Source organism: Chiloscyllium plagiosum, unplaced genomic scaffold (assembly GCF_037043375.1).
Source record: "Chiloscyllium plagiosum isolate Xiang-an unplaced genomic scaffold, Cpla_swu_hap1 HiC_scaffold_8, whole genome shotgun sequence".
NCBI classification, from domain to species: domain Eukaryota; kingdom Metazoa; phylum Chordata; class Chondrichthyes; order Orectolobiformes; family Hemiscylliidae; genus Chiloscyllium; species Chiloscyllium plagiosum.
This window is the reverse complement of record NW_028270146.1, coordinates 112,184,426-112,206,439: the sequence shown is the minus strand read 5'-3', so window position 1 is coordinate 112,206,439 and position 22,014 is coordinate 112,184,426.

Below are 22,014 nucleotides of genomic sequence, written 5' to 3'. Positions count from 1 at the left end.
AAGCACAAATTAAGCAAAAGGCTTACACCTATAAACAACTTGCAAACATTTGGAAATAAACCCTGGAGATCAAAAGGCTCTATTGAGCTGATACAATGTTTTTTTTTAAAAGAGGAATCACTCTACTCGCCAGGAGTAATGCAAATATCGGGAGGGGCTGTAGTCTGGAATGGTGGTGTTTGCTATAAGCAATTCTTACAGAAATTCCTGCTTTCCAGAAACTCCTGTTCACATTACATTCTCTTAAAAAAGGCCACTTTCAAAAGCTATGACTGCAATATATGTTGCCTTTTTTTCAACTTGAACCATGGTCAGTTCTTTTTGAAGAGATGGGGTGAGGGGAGGTGGCCGATGTAATAGTATTGGGAAGCAGAGAGTTAGGTCAACAATGTGTTTTTAATATGTTTAGCCTCATTGCACAGTCCAGTGCTTTGAAGTGAACAACTGAAGGCCTGAACATTGAAGGTCTGGAAATGATAATTGAACGACTTTGTGTTAATGCATGCTCAATTATTCACTGGCATTTAACTGGGAGGTGGTAGGATTTAGAAAATGGCAGGTCGGGACTCTGGCACCTTCTCATTGCTAAGCCATGCTGACATAGACCAGTTGTCTTTGACATCTTGACTCTACATGATCTCTCAAACCTGCCTCCCTCATTTCCCTGATTGTGCCCACCTTTGCAGCCTCAGCAATGATCGGTATGAACAGTAGGGCTCAGAAATGTGTTGATCTGTCCTCCGTCTTACTGGAGTAGCAACTCTTGAAACTAAGCTGCGCTGTCAACTGATGAGTAACCCTGGCAAGAATCTCTTCATTTTAGATTAGAATGGTGCTGGAAAAGCACAGCAGGTCAGGCAGCATCTGAGGAGCAGGAAAATCGCCGTTTCGGGCAAAAGCCCTTCATCAATGAAGAATCTCTTCATTGGTCACTGCTGGCAATATACCATCCTTAGCATACGCCAAAACTCCAGGTTTCAGTCCCAGCATCAGGTCTGCAGCATTCACTGCAAGCTTCACCTAAAATGTTTTTTTACAAGACTATCGATAGAGCAAAGATTACATGCCAGTCAATAATTTATTTAATGTAAAATAACAAACTGTGGAAGTTGACAATCTGAAAGAAATACAGAAGTTGCTGGAGAAACTCAACATATTTTGCAGCATCTGTGGAGAGAAAGCAGAGTTCACCTTGAGTCAAGTGACCCTTCTTCAGAGAGATCTGAAGTTGTGAACATGAGTCATTCAACGAAAAACATTAACTCTGCTTTCACTCCACAAATGCAGCCAGATCTGCTAGCTGTTAGTAGACAGTCACACATTGTGTTCAGCTTACTTTTCAATGACCTTCTTAGTTTCTGGAGAAGCAGAAACACCAGCTCCCTTGCACTTTCAGCAGTTGATGTTTTCAGAGCTGCAAATGGTCATCAAGTGCCATTAAGTCAATTGAACCAAACATTTACGTTCAGAATAAAAACATTTTTAGAAACTTGAATAGGAGTGTCAGGATTTCAAGCCACTGACAGTCAGGCTGGAACATGGAAATGAAGGATGTGACAAACCCATTTCTTCAATACTTTACACGTGTTGCACAGTCTAGAAAAGTCTCAAGTAAAGAGCTTAGGGCAATTAGAGAAGGGCAACTAACTGTCCAATTTCTCCACTTAAGAGCTTTGGATTCTGGTTCTATATACAGGATTGACTTTTCCTCATCAATGGGTATTGGCTCAGCAATTGCAAACATTAATAGTGGCACAGAAAGGTTTGCCACTCTGCTATTGCTCCAATTGATCCACCAGCTCTTTAGATTTGGCCGTTTCCTTCTTGGGATAGTGACCCAGCAACAGACCATATCAGCAGCATGCCAACATTAGTGGTACCATCATTCACAGCAGCGCTGGGTCCAGCTCTCAGTCCAAGCAGCAGGGCTCCACCACAATTCACAACATTATTACTGCAAATGGCTTGTTTTTAAGAAAAACCACCACAATCTAACTTCTAGAAAAAATACACACTTGGGAGGCAGAGCCCAGCAGTTTCCGTCATGTGCTAACTATGGCCTGGAATAGCGTATTTGACATTGTTCTCGGATGTATGCAGAAGGAAATATCTACATAACTTCACAGGAATTGCTGGTTCTACAGCAATAACCTTTATTCCAAATACAATATTAATCAGGAATTAAATTGCACTTTGGATCAAACTGACTCTTTAATTTCTTCAGTTGTTCCTGACGGACTATAGGTTTCTTTTCCAGCGCAGTTTGGATTGTCGCACTTACCATGCCTGCAATTGGTCATAAAAGATAAATGAATTTATTTAAATAAGCATTTGGCTCCATCCCACAATTGTGTGCCAGCTGTTTGAAAGACTGAAGATTCTGGATTCAGGACTGCAGCCTGCATTCAGCCATTGGAGTGAAACTGGTCACACTCCAGATGGGTGACTGCATTAGATGATGAATTTGTTCTTCAAAACCTTTGTTGCTGGTGATAACGATTAGCCACAGAAAGGGGATATCAAGTTCTTCAATGTATTCATATTCAGAGTTTAGAAACTTCAATAACAAAATGCAAGCAAACTTACAATGAAGTGTCTTTGATGTCCTCTCCTAATACAATATTTTTGAACCAAAATTCTGGAGCCCTAATTCTAATGCAGATAACAGAGAGACAGTAATGCAAATGCTCTTGCCTGGAGTGGTGTTCCCTGCGCTGCTGTGTGATGTTTCCTGAAAAGTACCTAGAAAGTAACTTCCTTTCTATTTTCTGTACTCTGAATGAAACAAAACATTAATTACATATTGTTTTCAAACTTACCTTTTCATGATAGATTTTGGAGTGTACAGTTTTCCATCGACCTTGTACTATGGACTGTCAGGTGGTCTGCTAATAGTCAGAAAAGTGCTATTCAGTCATTTTAAGCGAACATCTACATCCACAATAAAATCATCATTATTAACCTGAAACATTGAGTAAGTATTTCAAGCCATGGACAGCTAGTTGTGTAAAACTAGTTCAAGTCACAATTATAGTAGATGGTGATTTATTACCCCAAAACCCTCATTGGCTGTTTGCAAGACAAGGTAATGAGGCTGGAGTGTGGGAGCAAAGAAAGGGAGATACGATGCAACCAATTCATTTCCTCAATACTTTATACTTGTTGAAACGTCTCAAAATATCTCAACTAAAGAGCTCCAGGCCCAAATGGAGATGAGGCAACCAATTTTCCAATGTCTCCAATGAGGACCTTTGGTACTGTCTCGACATACAGGGCTGAATTTTCCACGTCAACTTGCTCTTGCCAAGATTCTGATGAGTCAGGCCAAGTGGAGGGGAGTTCAGGAGCAAAGCCCAATCCCTTCTGCACCATTATATTATCTTGTCAGTGGTGGGCAAATGAAGGCACCAATTGAGAGCCACTCAAGTCTGTCTGTGTTTTGAACAATAGAGCTCCTCAACTCCCACAGTGAGCTTTTGCCTGCAATCTCTTTAGTACAGGCTCAGCAATACCCATCACTAATGGCAGCAAAGGAAAGGTCGTTGCCCTGCCTTCACTCTGTTATTGCTGTTAGCTCCTGGGATCATGCAATTTCAATAATGGTTTGTAACCAGGCAGCAACTTCTGTATTAGCTACTGTCAATACCATGCCACCCTTGGCACTGTCAACCATCGCGTTATAATCCAGCTCTCAGTTCAACCAGCAGGCTTCACCAGAATTCATAAAATTATGACTGCAAAGGTCTTGTGTAAGAAGAACACCATCTTCCAACTTCTGGATGTAATACATATTTTGCGGGTTAAGCTGAGTGTGGTAACTAGGGCCTGCTACATGGTTCCTGGATGCAGAAGGAAATATCTCCATAACTTCACAGGAACTGTTTGTTCTCCAGCAATTGCCTTGGAGAAAATAATATCAAATGAAGCATGAAGTACATTGAAGATCTAACATATTTTGTAGTTATTGCAAACAATCCTGGAGAACTATATTTTCCATATCCCATGCAGTTTGGATTGTCAAACTTGCCATGCCTGTAACTGGTCAGGCAAGATAAATTAAGTCCTTCAGTTAGCATTTGCCTCTAGCTACTATTGAGTGCCAGCTGCTTGAATGGCTGAAGACTCTGGATTCAGTCCTGCAGGCTGAGGTCAGCTGCTTTTGTTAAACTCCTTACAATCCAGACGGATACTGCAATCAATACTGATTTTATTCTTCAACCCCTTTCATTGGTTTGATGGACACTATAGCTGGTGATAAGGGTGAGTGTGTGATGGGATACGTATTTCTTGAATATATTCATTTTAAGAGAGTAAAATGATCAGGAATAAGTAACCCAAATATGCAAGCAATTTTGAATTCAAGCTTTCTTGATGTCCTCTCATAAAACTGTTTGTTTTGAAAAGAACTCTCCGACCCAAAGAACAATGTGGATAATGGAGAGGCAGTATGTGATTGCTATGGTCGGGAGTGGTAATCTCTGCACTGCTGTGTGGTGTTTTCATGAGGGGTCTGTACGTTATCTTACCATAACTGCCTGCCCACCAGCAACTTACTTTCACTTTCTTGCACTCTGCATGAAGCAAAATCATGGTCACATATCGTATCAAACATACTTTTTCGAGACCGCCTCAGATTTGGAAGGCACGGTTTTCCATCTCCATCACAGTTTAGGTTGTCACGTTTACCAGGCTTGCAATTGAACAGGCAACTTTAGTCACTGAAATCAGCATTTGTCTGCATATACAATTGTGTGCCAGCTGCTGGAATGGCTGACGGATTTGGATTCAGTATTACAGCACTTATTCAGCTGTTTTTTTAAAAAAAACTGCTCACACTGCAGAAGGATGACTGCATGTGTTGGTGATTTTTTTTGTCAAACTTACATAACTGGTTTGCAAGAAGTCAGAGCACAGGTAGGGGGAGAGGCAGAGAATGTCGGGGAGATTGAATTTTTCCTTGCAATATAGACCAGAGAGGTCAATGGGAGGTAAAAGGTTCAGGACCGGGCTGATGAAGGGGAAACGTTTCACTGAAGAGATTTGGATGTTTTAAAGCAATGGCTTTTCCAGCAACTCTGCTTTTCTTCTGATTTACAGCTTTCGCAGTTCTTTTGGGTTTTATTTGGATGCTTTCTGTTGTTCTAGTTAAATAAGAGCATCAATCAGTAGGAACAAAGCAAGCATTAGGGATGCAAATTTAGTGCGATTGCTGTGATCGGGTCTGCAAAGGTGTTTGTTGCACTGCTGTCACATGCTTTCAAGAGGTAGCCCCTGAACAATCTAAACAACAGCTCTCCAGCAATTTCCTTTCACATCTTTGAATTCTGAATCAAGGATCATTTATACACAAACTGGAGCAAACTTATTTTCTGCAACTGTTCCTGGAGAAATTAGATTTCCCGGTTCTTCACAGTATACGCAGCTGAAATTAGTCATGAAAGAAAACATTTTAAGCCAGGTCTTGTATGCACAATTGGCTGATGGCTGGTATAAAATTGTTGGATGCTCAGGGATTCAGTATTATATTCTTTGATCAACTGTATTTATTAAGTAGATCAACTTCCAGAGGCAGTGGGACAATGGAAAACAGTAGGTTTTTACTTTAAAACTATCATAGGGGCTTTGAAAGACATCACAGGCATAATGAGGGGAGCAGAGGATATAGGAATCCTAATTGTTCAATATATTTATTCTTTCTTCAGAGTTCAGCTATCTAAATGTTCGAATACAAATTGAGATCTGAATATTGAATCGGCAAGCAATTTTCCACTGACCACGTTTGAAGGTTTTGTATTGATGCAACTATTTTTTAAGCAAACAAAATCTCTAATCCCTCAGAAAAATGCAAACATTATAGACATATTAAAGCAACTTTGTTAATGTGACTGCCGTAGGTTGGTGTTTGTTGCATTGCTGTGGCATTACTCAGACAGAAGCCCCTCCACAGAACTTACAGGAAGTGGCACTAATTTTCTTTCACATTGTTGTGTTCTCGATGAATCTGAATTAAGTCACACATTGGACTAAAACTTTCTTTGTGATCACTGCATTCATTACTGGAATCTCTTCTGCCTTGGAAGTGTCCCAGTTTCCATATCGGCAATTATTGTTACAGCACAAATTAAGTGATTTTAAACAAACACTTGAAAAATTCAACCATTGAAAAAGCTCTGAAGATGGAGGATTTCAGCATTATAAACTTGTTTGTTGGATCTTTACATTGAAACTCCAATTTTGAGAGAAAACCAATCATCTGGATGTGTTTTAAATGGGCAACCACTGACATTTAGACAGCAATCCTTCATTCCCGTCCCTTCTGTCAGAGGAAACATCTTGCTTCAATTAATTTGCCTCTTCCTCTCCTCACCACAAACTGACAAAAAGCCTAGACTATCCGAATTCCCTTTGTATGACAAGTCATTCTGTAAGTAATATTCTGGTAAGCATTCTCCGAATTGCCTCCAACGTATTTACTTCCTTCCATAAACAACGTGACCGATAAGAATTAGAGCATTCAAGACACAAGCTCAACAGTGCTCTCTACGTTTGTGTTTAAATTCCCCCACGATAAAAGGAAAACATTTATGCACTGTCCTAATTACGTACTGCTAGCACTTTGTGATTCAGGTAATGTTACACTCTGATCCCACTGCATGTCAGAGCTATGGAATCTCCCTCTATCAAAACAGAATGCTTTTTTTTCCAGTCAAAATGGACAACTTCACTTTTATCCACGTAAAGCTCTATTTGTCAGGCCTTTGACTACTCACTTAACCTGTATTTCTCTATAGCGCCCCAATGTCCTCTGAAGTTATTTTTTAGCCTTTCTTTGTCATGTCAGCTTTATATTAATTCCTTCGTGAGTCATGGACTGTGAGTCAATACTTGGAAGATTTGAGCAGATACAGATTTGTTTTAAATAGCTGCTCAAGTTATATTATCCTAATCATTCTGAACTCCGGTTAATTCTCAGTTCCAAACAAACACCGAAGTAATGAACATTCATGTAAAAAAGGCTGAACCCCTGAATATAATTAGAGTGTACCAAAATAACAATAGGATTCTTGTCAACACCCCTCTCTCTCTGTCACTCCCTCTCACACACGCAAACACACACACACCATGGATAAGGGAAAATCATGAAATGTAAGATGTCTGTAAGGCAAATGGATACTATAAACTTCCACTGTATTATGTCATCCTTTTAGCAAAACAACAATGGTTGACTCAGACCCGTGGCCTGTGCCTCTTGCTTGATGTGGGAGCTTAGGAACGTGGCTGACTCTCCAGACTCTTACACTTGCAAGAAGTGTGTCTAGCTGCAGCTCTTGTTTGACCGCATGATGACTCTGGAGCTGCGGATGGACTCAATGTGGAGCATCTGTAATGCTGAGGATGCCGTGGATAGCACGTTTAATGAGCTGGTCACAACACAGTTTAGAATTGCTGAGGGAGACAGTGAATGGGTGACCAAAAGACAGAAAAAGAGGAAGAAGACAGTGCAGGTGTCCCCTGCCGACATCTCCCTCCAAAACAGGTATACCGTTTTGCATGCTGTTGGGGGAGATTACTTACCAGGGGAGGGCAGCAGTTGCATGGTTCATGGCATCGTGGCAGGCACTGCTGTTCAGAAGGGTGGTAAAACGACTCGTAGGACCATTGTCACAGGGAATTGTCTTGTGAATGGGAGTAGATAGGCGGTTCTGTGCTGGAATGGGACTTCTGGATGGTATGTTGCCTCACAGGTGCTCAGGTCAGGTATGCCACCGATCAGCTGCAGAGCGTTCTAAAAGGGGAGGGTGAACAGCCAGTTGTCTTGGTGCTTATGGACACCAACGATATAAGTAGAAAATGAGATGAGGAACTCAAAGAAGAATTCAGCGAGCGAGGAGAGAAGTTAAAGAGGAGGACCTCAAAGGTAGTGATCTCGGGATTACTACCAGTGCCACGTGCTAGCCAGCGTAGAAATAAAAAAAAAGACAGGTTGAACACATGGTTTGAGAGATGATGTAGAAGGGAGGGGCTCTATTTGTTGGACATTGGGACCGGTTCTGGAGCAGGTGGGACTATTACAAAATCGACGGTCTACATCTGAACCAGACTGGAACCAATGTCCTTAGTGGTTTTTTTGCTACTGCATTTGGAAATATTCAAACTAATGTGGCAGGAGACTGGGAACCAGAAGAGAAAACAAGTAGGCAGTGATGTGGAGACCGGAGACTGTAAGAATTATGAAGATTGCATTCATAAATGGAAGAGTAGACAGAGAGTAGATGAGCACAAATGCGTCTACATTACTTCAAGGAGTATAGCGTGAAAGGCAGATGAACATAGGGCTTGGATTGGCGCCTGGGAGTATCATGTCATTGCAATCACAGAGGTTTGGTTGAAGTAAGGGCATGAAGATTGGCAATTAAACATCCCTGGATACAGACGCTTCAGATAGGACAGGGAGGGAAATAAAAGGGAGGGGTGGAGTTGCATTGCTGGTCAAGGACGATATCACGGCTGTGCTAAAGGAGCACACAATGGAGGTCTTGGTTAGTGAGGCATTATGGGTGGAGCAGAGAAATTAGAAGAGTGCAGTTACACTGTCGGGGCTGTATTACAGGACTCCCAACAGTGAGCATGTGGTAGAAGAACAAATAGGTAAACAGATTTTGGAAATATGTAGAGGGTAGTAGTGATGAGAGATTTTAATTTTCCCAACATTGACTGGGATATACTTAGCGTCAGAGGTCTGGATGGGGTGGAATTTGTAAGAAATGTCCAGGAGAGTTTTCTACAGCAGTATGTCAATAGTCCGACGAGGGAAGGGTCAAATTGGACCTGGTACTGGGGAACAAGCCAGGACAGGTGGTAGAAGTTGCGGTGGGGGATTTCTTTGGGAACAGTGACCACAATTCTGTAAGTTTTAGAATACTCATGGATAAAGAAGAGAGTGGTCCTAAGGGAAGAGTACTAAACTGAGCTAAGACCAATTATATCAACATTCGGCAGAAGCTCGGAAATGTGGAATGGACACAGCTATTTGAAGGGAAGTCCACATTTGAGACGTGGGATGCTTTGAAAGGTAGGTTAAGGATAGTGCAGGATAGGCATGTCCCGTTGAAGGCAAAGAATAGGAAGTGCAACATTCGTGAACTGTGGATGGCAGGAGAAATTCTCCGACTAGCCAAGAGGAAAAGGGAAGCATACATAAGGTCTAGGCAGCTAAGAACAGAACGGGCCCCGGAAGAATATTGGAAATGTAGGACAAGTCTTAAACGAGGAATCAAGCGGGCTTAAACGGGTTATGAAATAACGTAAGCGAGCATAATTAAGGAGAATCACTAAGCATTTTATTTTTTATACAAGACGCAAGAGGGTAACTAGAGAAAGGATCGGTCCACTAAAGAATAACGAAGGAAGGCTGTGTGTCGAACCTGAGAGAGTGGGTGAGATTCTGAATGATTACTTTGCATCAGTGTTCACTGAGGAGAGGAACATGATGAATGTTGAGATTAGAGATAGAAGTTTGATTAGTCTTGATCATGCTGACATAAGTAGCGAAGATGTGTTGGGTAGGCTAGTGGTTATTAAGGTGGACAAATCCCCAGGACCGGATGGGATCTATCCCAAGTTGCTGAGGGAGGCGAGAGGGGAAATAGCTGTGGCCCTGACAGATATCTTTGTGGAATCCTTAAATACAGGTGAGGTGCCGGAGGATTGGAGGGTAGCTTATGTTGTCCCCCTGTACAAGAAGGGTAGTAGGAATATTCTGGGTAACCAAAGACAAGTGTGCATGACGTCAGTGGTGGGAAAGTTGCTGGAGAAGGTACTGAGGGATAGGATCTACTTATATTTAGAAAAGAATGGGTTTACAGTGATAGGCAAAATGGTTTTGTGCAGGGGAGATCGTGCCTTACCAACTTAATTGAGCTCTTTGAGGAAGTGAGCAATTTGCTAGATGAAAGAAGGGCTGTACATGTCATATACATGGACTTTAGTAAGGCGTTTGAGAAGATTCCCCATGGTAGACGAATGAAGAAATTGAAGTCATATAGTGTGCAGGGTGTTCCAGCTAGGTGGATAAAGAACTGGTTGAGAAACAGGAGACAGAGAGGAGTATTTGAAGGGAGTTTCTCGAAATGGTGAAAGGTAACCAGTGGTGATCCACAGGGGTCAGTGTTGGGGCAACTGTTGTTTGTGATATAAATAAATGATCTGGAAGAGGACACTGTTGGTATGATCAGCAAGTTTGCAGATGACACGAAGATTGTTGGAGTAGCAGAAAGCATAAGGGACTGTCAGAGAATGCAGGAGGATATAGAGGGACTGCAGATCTGGGCGGAAGGTGGCAGATGGTTTTCAATCCAGACAAATATGAGATAATGCATGTAGGCAAGACTAATTCTAGAGCGAATTATACAATGAACGGAAGAGCCTTGAGAAAAGTTATTGGGCAGAGAGATGTGGGAGTGCAGATCCATTGTACCCCGAAGGTTGCTGCACAGGTGGATTGAATAGTCAAGAAGGCATATGGTTTGCTTGCCTTCATTGGACGGCGTATTGAGTATACGAACTGGCAAGTCATGTTAACATTGTACAAGACATTGGTTCAGCCGCACTTAGAATTCTGTATACAGTTCTGGTGGCCACATTATCAAAAGGATATAGACGCCTTTTGGAGGGTGCAAAGAAGGTTTACGAGGATGGAAGTGCTGACTATGAAGAAAGATTGAGTAGGTTGGGTTTATTTTCATTAATAAAAAGGAGATTGAGGGGGGACCTGATTAAGGTTTACAAAATCGTGAAGGGTATAGACAGGGTGGATAGAGACAAGCTTTTTCCCAGGATGAAGGATTCAATAACGAGAGGTCACGCTTTCAAGGTGAGAGGTGGAAAGTTTAAGGGGGATACACGCGGCAAGTACTTCACACAGAGGGTGGTGGCCGTTTGGAAGGCGTTGCCGGCAGAGGTGGTAGAGGCAGGTGCGGTAGATTCATTTAAGATGCGTGTGGACAGATGTAGTAGATGGAGAGCAGAGGGATACAGATGCTTCGGAATTGACCGACAGGTTTAGACAGTACATTTGGATCTGCCCAGACTTGGAGGCCGAAGGGCCTGTTCCTGGGCTGTCAATTTCCTTTGTTCTTTTTTGTTAACTTATACATTCCTTTTCATGTTGTATTTATTAGAAGGTGAGAGGTTGGGAAGTGCTTTTGTCAAAAAGGACCGGAATGTCCTTGGTCACGCATCACGAACAGAATACATGCAGGGCATCCATTAACCAGGACAGGAAATGAAATGTCAGCCTTCATTACAAAATGAAGCATGTGTAGGAGTTGTGGAGTGTTGTTGAGGCAGTATTTCGGCTATTGTGGACAGACTCTCTGACCTTTATAAATCAATGGTCTCCTTGTCACAGAGGCAGTGCAAAGCTGTTTTATCAGAATAATCTCTGGGATGATGGTAAAATGAAGAGAGTGTGAAGGAATGGACTTCCATATGCAAACAGTGTGTTTGTGGCTGTCCATATGACAGTGACCGGTGTTGCCCTCGCTCTAACTACCATCCTTGACAGTGTCGGGCTTGGTATCCTCACCTTGCACGCGGGAGTTGAGGGTGCAATTCTCTGCGGCAGAAAATCATAGAGTTTTGGAGCAGAAAGATGTGAAGCTCCGGACCTCGGAGTTGTTGTTGGAATTTTCAGCGGAGCTGTGAAGAAGGTTTCCAGCCTTTTCCTCCCCTTTCTCGATGACATTCTCAGCGCTGCTGAAGCTCATGTGAAACGCTGCGGTCCTGTGAGTGTTATGAATTGAATTAGTTTCAATCAATAGTTTCCGCTTCCGATTGTTGGGGTTTGAGAACACAAGACCCAAGACCCATCAAGTGAAGGACAAAGTATTTGACGAGATTCCACCAAGGGACTGCACGAAACAATATATAGGAGAAAGAGGCTGACAACGTGCGAGCTGCATTCATAAAGTTCATCTAGCCCGTAAATGCCACGGACAGCTGTTCCTCATATCGATATGCAGGACACTGAGTATCTCTGATCCCGGGAGTTGGAACTGGGATTATATGACCGTCTGCAGCACTGGTTACTTCCTTGTGTGAAGTACCTCCTGATGGAACACATGTAAAAGTCTATTGCTCATTGAGAAATACATACAAAATAGTAGCCCAGAGCAGTATTTCTGTTGTGTTTCTGGTGCTACTCTTGACATGCCCTACAAAACTGTATTTATTCTGTGCTTCCTGAAGATTAAGTGAGTGCTTCTATGATCGTATTGTGGGCAGTAATCTGCGTTTTAACTTCAATAACGCGCGTGTGAAGCCCAGGTCCACCAATGTCTTTTTTGTATTTCTCTTATCATGTGCAATTACAACACAGTAAAGAATCAATTAATATTGGAAGATGACATTCAGAGGCGTGCGAAATGCCGAGATTTTAGTGATATTTATGCAATGATTAGAGATTGCCTTGATTCAGGAAATAAGGATGTAAAATGTGTTTTGTGCCGAGATAAGGAACAGTGAGAAAAGAAGTCAGTAGCAGGTTTCGTTGACAAGCCCACTCGGAGTAACCAGAGTGAGAAATAAGACGGACAAGAAAAAGTACTGTGTGTGAGTGCTGAAAGATGGCAGTGATCTTAATTTCCCCTCTCCCACTCCCGGTTCTATTGTAAAGAATGTTTGGAGAACAATAATCAATAAAATACGTATGGCCCATAGAACAAGATGAGCCATATCTTGGTCATCGATTACTTTACAGGCGACTTAGATTAGATTACTTACTTACAGTGTGGAAACAGGCCCTTCGGCCCAACAAGTCCACACCGCCCCCGCCGAAGCGCAACCCACCCATATCCCCACATTTACCCCTTACCTAACACTACGGGCAATTTAGCATGACCAATTCACCTAACCTGCACGTCTTTGGACTGTGGGAGGAAACCGGAGCACCCGGAGGAAACCCACGCAGACACGGGGAGAACATGCAAACTCCACACAGTTAGTCGCCTGAGGCGGGAATTGAACCCAGATCTCTGGAAACTTAGTTTTCGTCTTTTCTTGGAAACCATCTGAACCACACTTTTATTGGGTTTCTTTCCAAATTAATATTAGTCTGTCTTTTGATTATTCCTAACAAAGTGCATGACCTCACACTCACAACATGAAACTGCAAGATTTCTCCATTCACTCATACTATCGATATCTTTTTGCAGATGTGCACGTCCTCATCATCACTGATTGCGTATCGGCAGCAGAACTGGACACATTTCACTCTGCCACTTCCTTCAAGTCATTAAGACAGATAAATCATTGAAGCCCGATGACTGACCATTCTGGATTTCACTAATTATATGTTTTCAACTTGAAAACTGTTCAATAATCCCGATTCGGTGACTTCTTGTGAGTAGACAGTGGACAGTTAATGCTGATTTATTACCCAACACCGTGAACTCTCTCAGTGTGCAATGATCTATTATATGGCTCCTAATTGAGTAGTTGACAGAAATTCGAAAGGACTACAGCGAACAGCTCCCTTGATCAGCTCCGCTGGTTATGTTAGCAAAGAAATCTGGCAAATTGGCAAGTGTGAACTTTCCTTTCAATAAATAATGTTGACTCAGTTTGAGTGCAAACATCTCTTCCTAACGTTGTGCTTTTACTAATTTTAAATGGTGTCTAGCATTTTCCAAATGACAGCAAAGACATTAGAGCAGTAGCAGCAATTTAGCCCATCAAGTCAGCGACAGCTTTCAATGAAATCTCGGCTGATTTATATAATCCTCAACTCTACTTTTCAGCCTTATCTCCGTGGCCCTTGATTGCGGGCTGACTAAATAACTGTCTATCTCAGCCTTGAATGCACCCATTCTTGACAGACCTCTGTTGGATGCATTTCCACAGACTTGCTATCCTCCGAAAGAGAGAATATTTTCCTCACGTCAGTCTTACATGTTTGACCTCATCCGCTGTGATAAGGCCCACTGGTCCCACATCTTCCCAGGTGTAAATCAGAGCAGAATAAGCACCCGAAGGGCGGTCTTCACTATGCAGAGCCAGCTGTGAGTATTGCAAACATTCTCATATCTTGACATCAGATGACACAAACAGACATGAATTGCACATTAGATTTGCCAAAAGCGAATCTTCTTCAAGATCACATAGAATCATAGAGTCATAGAGATGCACAGCATGGAAACAGACACTTCGGTCCAACCTGTCCATGCCGACCAGATATCCCAACCCAATCTAGTCACACCTGCCCGCACGGGGCCCATTTCCCTCCAAACCCTTTCCATTCATTTGCCCATCAAAATGCCTCTTAAATGTTGCAATTGTACCGGCCTCCACCACATCCTCTGGCAGCTCATTCCATACACGTACCACTCTCTGCGTGAAAACATTACTCCATAGGTCTCTTTTATATCTTTCAACTCTAACCCTAAACCTATGCCCTCGAGTTCTGGACTCCCCGACCCCAGGAAAAAGAATTTGACTATTAATCCTATCCATGCCCCTCATAATTTTGTAAACCTCGAGAAGGTCACCCCTCAGCCTCCGACGCAGCAGGGAAAATAGCCCCAGCCTGATCAGTCTCTCCCTGCAGCTCAGATCTTCCAATCTTGGTAACATCCTTGTAAATCTATTCTGAACCCTTTCAATGTTCACAACATCTTTTCGATAGGAAGGTGAACAAAATTGCACGCAATATTCCAACAGTGGCTTAAACAATGTCCTTTACAGCCGCAACATGACCTCCCAACTCCTGTACTCAGGACTCTGACCAATAAAGGAAAGCATACCAGACTCCTTGTTCACTATTCTACCGACCTGCGACTCCACTTTCAAGGAGCCACGAACCTGCATTCGAAGGTCTCCTTGTTCAGCAATACTCCCTGGGATCTTACCATTAATGGCATAAGTCCTGCTAAGATTTGCTTTCCCAAAATGCAGTACCTCGCATTTATCTCAATTAAATTCCTGCTGCCACCTCTCAGCCAATTGATCCATCTGGTACAGATCCTGTTGTAATCTGAGGTAACCCACTGTAACTTAGCTGGCGATGAAAGCACTGGACCAATGCAACAACGTTTTTATTTTCTCGATCCATTGCTATGTTTAATAATCTCTCTGCACATGAAAATGGATCCTTCCCATCCACTTTAATGGATTAAATTCCCTCCAGTGTGGCCCCCTTCGGCCCTACCAGTCCACACTGACCCTCTGAAGATTAACACACCCAGACTCAATTCCCTGTGAGTAATGCACCAAACACTATGGGCAATTTACCACGGCAAATTGAACTGACGAACACATGTTTGGACTGTGGAAGGAAACCCACGCAGACAGGGGGAGAATGTGCAAATATCACACAGACAGTGGCCCGACGTTGGAAGCAAACTTGGCACCATGGTGATGCGATGCTGCAGTGCTAACTGCTGAGCCACAATTATCTGTCATCAACGCGTGTAATTCAACTGGATCTCCCAGATTCCTACTCCGTTCTGAAACAAGAGAGGGGGACAGCGAATACTGGGGTCAGGCTGCGGACAGGGCAAGCCAAATACTGGTGTTTAAGGTTGGAAACATTCATTTCATAAGTTGTATTAAGCACAGGAGTTAAATGTGTAGTCGTGTCCGAGTGGGATATGTGATGGGTTAGATATCCATTGGGAATCCCCACGCAGTTTCGAATTCTGCCGACTACGTTTTCAATGATTTCCGAAAGGTCGATTTCGAGCTCAAACTTGCAAAAAGAACAATCTCAACAAACCATGCCAGTTGTTCGATTTGATTTTGTAACCTCGAGTTCTTAATCAGAACTGTACCACTATCAAAACCTTGACCGTTTCTCTTCCCACGGATACTTCTGGACACATCGAGTTTCTGCAGTATTCTCTGAATGTGCTGTGCAAAAGTGCAACTTTGCATTCGATTCCGTTAATCACAGTCCTCTATGTACTGACCCTGGATGGTGGCAAGTTTTCTTCCTGTTCGTCAAAGCGCTCCCTCCCACGTCATTATAAACAGGCTCAGGAAATCTCTGGTTCACCTTCTTCGCTGCAAAGTGAAACTTACCAGCCTCTGGATTCTCTCCTCATAAAGGGAATTCTCATCCCGGGACATGGTGAAAGACAGAGGATAGTGAAGAGATTTTGGGGAAATATTGACATTTGAGAGCGGAACAATGTTAAGGAGGCAAACATGGAAACCAGTCTCCAGCTTTGTGGATCTTCAGAAACTTTTTTGGGAAGTGGAATCGAAGAGCAATGTGCAAGGGTGAACTGTCGGACTGAGCAGAAACAGCCAAGACAGCTTCCTTCTCTTTAAGGGGACGGGGCATTAACTCTGATGTTCTCGGGACATGAACTGATCTGAGACATTGAAAGTTTCTTGTTTTTGTATATGACGACTCCAGGACATTGAAAAAGCTCGGGCCAGACAAAAACTGAGTGGCTGGAACCCAGACAGTCCCGCTTGTGGGAGAGAGGCTTCCCAGTGACATGGGTACGCCTGCATTGAGTGGGATCAGACTGTTCCTATGTCTCCATAATGACCGTCTCAGGCTCTATTTTGGAAAAATACTTCTGATAGAGGACAGTTGTCATTCTGGGAAGGGCAGACTGAAGTTGAGATTCAGTTACCGCCTACTTTGGAGGAACGTGCGATGTGCTGAATTGCACTTGTTAGCGCATTAGTCTGCTGAATGAAAGATAGCTGATTCAAGAGCCCCCAGGGCGACAGCGATTACTGCCCTTCATGTATCTGTTTGCTTTGCTGCACTGTTTCGGTTTCTAATGAGGTCAACAGGTATTCTCCAAATGGAAACACTATCGTGTGACTAACCACAATGATATTTCCGCATTGCTGTCAAGATTAATGTCAAGAACTGTGACTTGTGGGAATCTGAAACCAAAAAGAAACTGCTGCAGAAACGAGCCAATTTGGGAGTACCTGTGGGATAAAACACAGCGTTGATGACGTTCTGAAACGTTGCCTCTTAATGTCTCTCTCGAAATGCTGCTGGACCTGCTGAGGTTCTCTTGCAAATTCTGTTTTTATTTTAACTGAATGCCCATTTCATCCATCAGAATGATGAAGCCAGCCTCACCATGCACCGAAATTTTACACGTTTAGAAGCTGGGACGTGATTGGATTCAAACAAACCCAATAATGATTTACTCTTCCTCACCTCCACTAGGAAAGAGATCTGGGAAGTGAATTGCACAGTGTCGTCCTGTCGTCCTGGAGGAGTGGTTAAGGCAATGGAATTGAAATTCATATGGCTTAAAACATGCAGCCTCAAACCTACTGATGGTGATGGAGAAATGCCAATAATTGCGAAGGGAAATTGCTCCCTGGCTTCGACTGGAAGAGTCATCTTAAAAACAAAAACGGGAAAATTGGGCATGGTGGGAATCTGCAACCCACTGCCTGTCAGGGTGCAGCAAGCAGAAGTTTCTAGAGAGATTTGAGACGCATTGAGGTGTACACTTCTACCACCAACTGCGTTTGAAGCTGTAAGCCAACTGTTGGAAAATGAGACGAGAACAGTCAGGGACTTGTGTTCGACTGGTGCAAACTTGTTCAGCTGAAGTGCATTTTCTGTGCTGGAGAAACCTTTGACATGCTGCGGTGAGGTGGTCGGAGAAACTGGCAGATGTGAAGCACGTTAAACCGGTCTCATCCTGACATCTCTCCTGCTCTCGGGGGATTTGTCTGTCTGTCCACCTGTGTGGATGAAAATGAGGATGATTTCCTCAGTGCGATTACCATACAGTGTGGCCACGTCAAAGTTCAGTCCTATGATTGTGTCATTTAAAGCACAGGGAGTATCTCATTGACAATTACCCTGGAAACATCAGAACATGTAAGGTTAAGTGCCTCATGCTGGAGACTGGGACTAGAGTTGATGAATATCCGGTCTCCCGCACTGCAGATAGGCGGAAAGGCCTTTTCCACGCTGAAAGGAATGGAAGAAAGAACGAAATTGATGTGCAGCTAAAATGATCACAAATGAAAAAATAAAAGGGGATTCATTAAGGAAACATACAGCACCATATTTCAATTTCCATGGAAGTCTAGTGGTAAGGATTCAGTACTCTGACTGCTGTGGCAATGGGAGATTTCCTGTGACGGGTTATCTTGTTGACAGCCTTCCCAAAGCAGGGAATGTTGTATGGTGCTGGAAATTGATGGAGTTTTGTCACAAACACGATTCAGACTGGCGTAAAACAATTAAGTGCGAATCCTGGAAATCTGAATCAACAACAGGAATTGACAGACAAATTCAGCCCACCTGACAGCACCCGTGGAGACAAAGAGATTTAATGTTTCATATCGACAGAATCAGGTTACTTGTGCATTTTATTGTTTTAATTCCTGGGTAATTGCCAGTTTCACTTCACGAATCAGCATACATATCAGAATCTCTCATTAGCTGACAACGTAATCTGTAAAATGAAAACTGTCATATCGGCTGTAATGCTGTTGCTGTTCTCCTGCGTTGTAAAAGTCTGGCCTTACTCATTACCTTTATCTTGTCCTTTCTGTCCATGACCAACAACGTTGAATGGAGAGCTTCTGTTTTCAGTGTCTACCTTCGTATGCTTATCGATTTGTCTCCCTTTGTCGCTCTGTACCATCTCACTCTCTTCTACATTCTCCCACTCTCTGTCTGTCAATATCCCTCAATTTCTATTCCTCGTCTTGGAAAAGTCTGGAATTCGGTGACAGTGTGACAGTATACCTGTTTCGTGGCTTTCTCCGCCTCAATTATCCTTCCAGTTGGATGCGATCAATCACTGGATTGATTCTGGCAGATCCGCATCTGTGCTCTGTGTGGAAGCAGGAAATAGTTTTCATTCAGATAAACCAAAAGAAGAGAAATCTTGTTTTCCTGAATGCGAATTGGATCCAGGTCTGTGCGATTCAAACTCAGACTCTGAAGCAGGGACTCCACTGATGCTGACAATAACCCTTGACCTAACCTGTCCAAACTTTTGTACCTATTTACTTTCTCCCCACATTTTGAAGCAACAGTCCTTGCCGTGAGTGGTGAAGGAGCTAACTACTCCCTCGCAGAAACACAACTGGGGCCAGAGACCCATATATCTGTCCCACAGCGGGTATTGTTTTGCTCCAAACAGACCGGGTTTGCTGTGTGGGACTGAATCTGTGTTCGATCACACACAGACGCGATGTAACAGGTGCCAGCAGATGTGGAGAAGGTTGGAGCGGATTTAGATCCATTCTGGGAAAGAGACTGGATCCGGAATTCAGGGGAGCTTAGTGTCACAGACAGAAGGCTGGATAATTGGTTTGGGAAAGATATCAGCCATGGTCGAATGATCGGGCAGACTAGATGGGCTGAAAACTCTAACTGTCCACCGATGCCTCTGGTCCCTGGCCATCCGGAATCTAAGGAAATAGAAACAGAGTTTTTTTTTCAGTTCGAAGTCCTCCGGTCATAACTGGGTGAGGTGAGAGATGGAACACGTCTGATGTAAGTTTAGAGGCTGGGAAAATGTTTGGAGACTATGTAATAAAAGAGGATCTGAGTATAAAGTTGGAAGTCAGGAGATATTCAATAAAAAGGAAGGGTGTGTAAGGCAGAGGGAGATGGACATGGAGAAAGAAATGTCACTGGTCTTGATGTCTTAACTCTATTTTCCTTTCCAAGATTCTACCAGACCTGCTGAGATTTTCCCGCAATGTATTTTGTTGGTACTGAAACAGAAGATGGGAGTGAGTTCCTGGATCAACCAGCTCTCTGTTCTGTGGGCGTTTGAATTCCCCGTTCGACCAGATCACATCTCAGCCACGCGAAAACCTCACTATCCTGCCCCACCCCACCCCTGTTACTGACAATAAACTGTTCATTACGTGCACGCAAAACCATCATTTTCCGAGTGAATTGGGAAAAGTTTAGGGAGAGTTTCGTTCGGTTTCATTCAGAGCATTCTAAATCAGTTACTTTTTTTTCAGCACTATTTGACATGGAGCTGTCACTCTCAATCCCCCGAGCATGTGGCCATTCACATTCCACGGCTCTGGATATTTTGGTTGGTGCATGGTTGGAATGGAACCTCCCGTTTTGAAAGGGACATTGTTTATCGTATATTCGGCTGAACTGATAAACGTGTCTCTGGCATCTCCGGTACAGTGGACACAATTTTCACTCAGAAATCAACACATGATCAAGAACAGTGGTAACAATGTGTCAACAAAATCTGCAACAGCGAGCGAATGTGCTCTTGTGTGGGGTTGCAACATTGCAAATTGAATGAAGAGCTGTGAACCTATTAACAGATAAAAGTGCCCCTACATGAAACTGCATCTGCCAAGACTTTTCCACTCACTCATACTATCGATACCTGTTTTCAAAATTCCACATCCTTATCACAATATTCTCACCCACCTATTGTGTATCGCAGCATTTCACTCTGCCACTTCCTGCAAGTCATTCGGTCAGATAAAACATTAAATCCGATGACTGACCAGTCTGGATTTCACTAAATATATCTTTCCAACTTGAAAACTGCTCATTAATCTCGATTCGGTGATTTCTGTTAAATAGACAATAGACAGACAATGCTGCTTTATGACCCAACACCGAGAACTCCTTTATTGTGCAACGGACTTTTATATAGCCCCTTATTGATTGCTTGCTAAAATTCAAATGAACTTTACTGAGCATCGTCCTTCACCAAGTCTGCAGGGAATGCTACCAAAGAAATCTGTCAGATTGTCATCGTGTGTTTTTCCTTTCAAAAATGATGTTGACTCAGTTTGACTGTAATCATCTCTTCTAAACTTTCTGCTTTTCTTAATTTGCAATGGTGGTTCACATTTTCGAAATGACAACAAAGACATTAGAGCAGATGGAAACAATTTAACCCATCAAGTCAGCGACAAGTTTCAATGAGATCACGGCTGATTTAGTTAATCCTCAACTCCCCTTTCGGCCTCATCTCTATGGCCCTAGATTCCCGAAGTGACCAAATGCCTGTCTTTCTCAGCCTTGCATGTATGCAGCATTGACAACCCTCTGTTGCAAACCACTTCACAGATTTGCTACCCTCTGAAAGAGAAAATATCCTCCACACCTAAGTCTTACATAATTGGCCCCTTCCGCTGTGAGGAGGCCTTCTGGTGCCACATTATCCAAGGTGTATATCAGAGCAGAGAAAACCCTCAAGGTCGGTCTGCACTGTCCAGTGCCAGCTCTGAGTGTTTGCAGCATTGTCTTTTTTGACTTTGGAATGAACAAATAAACCTGAATCTTCTTCAAAAACGCTTCATTGGCTATAATTTCGCTGGCAGTGTAGTGCGCTAGAACGTCGAGTGCTTGATCACAAATATATCACTCTCAAAATGTTATCTCTGTTTCTTTTTCCACAAGTACCGCTACATCCGTCGGTTTTCTGCAGTATTCTATGAATTTACTGTGCACAAGTGCTGCATTTCATTAAATTCCTTCAATCACAGTCTTCTGGACACTGACCCTGTTCAGTGACAATACTTCCTCCTGATCGTCAATGTGCCAATCCCCACCGCTCCCTCCCCCATCAAGATAAACAGCTGCAGAACATCTTCAGTTAACTCTCTTGGCTGTAAAGAAAGCCTCGGGAATCTCTCCAAATGCCAGGAAATCTCGACCCTGGACATAGTGCAAGGCAGAGGAGTGTTAAAGAGATTTTGGGAAAATATCAATTGGTAGGTGGAAAAAAATGTCAAAGAGGCAAACCATATAACCCAGTCTCCAACATTGTGAATCTTCAGAAACTCTGTGAGAAGTGTAATCCAAGGAGAATGAAGAAGGGTAAACTGCCCGAATGAGCGGAGACAGTCAAAGCAGCTTCCCCTTCTGTAGGAGGACAGACCATTAACTTTGATGTTCTCGGGACATGAACTGATCTGAGACATTGAAATAATTCTCGTTCCGCTACATGACAAACACAAACCTCATCTAGACTCCGGGACAATGAAAAAACACGGGACCGCACAAGGGAC